Below are 2,616 nucleotides of genomic sequence, written 5' to 3'. Positions count from 1 at the left end.
GAAGAAAAAATGTTGACAAAAGCACTTTATGTCTCTCTCTCTTTCTCCGTCCTCTTTCATTGCAGCCCATCCTGTAGTGCTTTGCACCTGCTGGGAAAGGCATGACGTGTAGCTTGTCCCTCATTCTCCCTCGTTGTAAATGGTAAAAGAAAAAAAGGTTGGATGCGTGGATTTCTAAATACAATAAAGATTCATATTAAATTTCTGTGACTTTTTTGTTTTCATTCAGTCCCTTTTGTAATCATGTATCAATTTTATTTGTATCTAAAATAATACAGGATGTACTTTTTATTACAGGGGTTCTCAACTGGTTCACTCCACACCACAGCTTTATTACCATAGCGATCGTCTTTTGCTATCCACACACTCTTGTTATTGTTTTCAGCCAAAAAAGAAACTGCACAAACAGTAAAACACATGTGTGCGTGAGTGCGGTAGCAGAAGCGGAGTAAACTGTCATCTGAGTCATTGGTTTCAAACACTCACCAGAGCTGCTAAGTCACTTTCTTGTCCTCCTCACCTCTCCTAGTCCTAACCACAGGAATAGTCCATTAAAGGTGATAATCATTCATTTTGTCCAACTGCTGCATTGCATTGTCATAAACACGTCAGACCATGTAAAAGGCGATATAACGGTTACTAAAAATGGAACTGATTGTGAGCTTCAATTCGGATTATCTATATATTATCTACTGAACGTAAATATATTATCTGTGAATAAAGGTATTAGTGGTTAAAGGCTCACTGGTTCTAATCTCCCTGGTCCATCACTGTGGGATGTTGATCAGTGCCCACTGCTCCTCAGGGAGGGGTTAAATACAGAGAACACATTTAGTGTATAGCTTTACATATATGACAATAAAGTATAATATATATTCTATATTTAAATGTTATGTTTGTTTTAGCTGTTAGGTAGTTTGAGAGGGAGGAGCTCACATTCTTATGGGGTAGGAGGAGCCAGGATTGTCAAGAGGAGAAGTTTCCATCTTGTGACGTTTTATTGGGGCAAAAATCCAACTCGCCCCTTTGGAGCTGACTTTTCACAAAGTATGGAATAACAAGGGAGGGAAGAAACAGAACTTTTCCAACTTTGACCCTCTGAATGAGGCTAAAGGAATGTATATCACTGTAGCAAAACCATTATAGAGTTAATTTTTCATAGCACTGCCCCTTTAAGTATATATTTTTGACTAGTTGTCTGGGACCCACCCACTTTTGGGTCCCGACCCACCAGTTGAGAATTTTATTACATGTAAATTAGAGTTCTGCTTCAATCAGTGGAAATATTTAAATAGCAATAGGAACATATTTGTGTTTTAAAATTTAAGATAAAGTCTGAATGTTAAAGGCTTAAGATGCAGACTTTGTGACTTGTATTTTGAATATGTTTTAACAAAGTAAGTGCAAAGGGATTTCTGTGAGGCCCAATGACGAGAAACATGGCCTTCAGCTGAAAGATGACTTTATTTGGTCTCGGAATGAGAAGCTTTGTCTTCCTAAGGTGTGAGGAAGAGCCAACTCTAACAAACATCTGATGCATTTCTGAGCAGAGCTGCTACACTCAGGACTCCCATAAAGTAATGTGTCTGGTTCATTCATGTACTTTAAAGCTAAGAGTAAGATCTGGTTTACAGTATAAAGGTTGCTCTTAAGTGTAAAAAGTACTGATATATCCTACTAAAGTAAAAGTGCTGTTATTACATTGAAATTCTACTCGAGTACAAGTAAGTCATACATAAAATACTCAAGTACAAGTAAAAAGTAGCTAATTTAAATAGTACTCAAAGTTGGTTACTTTCAGCCCCCATGTTTATATTTGGTAATAAAACATCTAATGTATAAACTTAAAAAGGAAGAGATTAAATCTTGAACAATTGGAACTTATTTTCCACAATAAATAAAAGGTTTGTCAAAATGTAGATGTTTATTACAAAAAAAAGAAATTCAAGAAGAAAAAAAAAGACTTTACTCTAAGTATAGCTACATTTATGAACTCTAAAACTGAAAATAACCAGCATTCAATGCTGTTTTGGCGTTGTGCATTACATTTAATCTGATTGGTCGGCTATGATGTGATGCATTTGATTATTATATATATATATATATATTTTTTTTTTTTCATTGTTGTCTTGATGACGTAGTGTAAGCTCCTTAGCATAGAGCAGCGAGGGTCCAAGAAGAAGCAGATCCTCCTGTTGAGATTAGCCACCACCAATCTAAAAGGCTCCAGATCAAAGTTTGAGTGTCTGTTAAAGCCAGACTATCAGAGCCATGATCTACCTACATTATAGGATACTGAATATCTGATTTACAGACAATTTTTTAAGTGTCTTATTTGTATGCCAGACAGTAAGCACTGCGGCATGGAGTGGATACTGTGGAAACTGTGCTTTTACCCTCATCTGCTATGGAAAGCATGTGCACAACACCCAGGACCTGAAAAAGCACTTCCTGTGCTGGAGAAACGCCAAGACATTGGAGAGCATTCAAGGCTTGTTTTCTTTGAGTGCAGCATGACTAGGGAAAGTCCTGCTGCTTAGAACAGTTTAGCATAAGCAGGTATGAAATGGATAGTAGACTAAATAGGGTTGGGAAAAATTTATATCCTGGTTTTTT

This window comes from Gouania willdenowi, chromosome 8 (assembly GCF_900634775.1).
Source record: "Gouania willdenowi chromosome 8, fGouWil2.1, whole genome shotgun sequence".
NCBI classification, from domain to species: Eukaryota; Metazoa; Chordata; class Actinopteri; order Blenniiformes; family Gobiesocidae; genus Gouania; species Gouania willdenowi.
Note: the sequence above shows the minus strand (reverse complement) of the source record.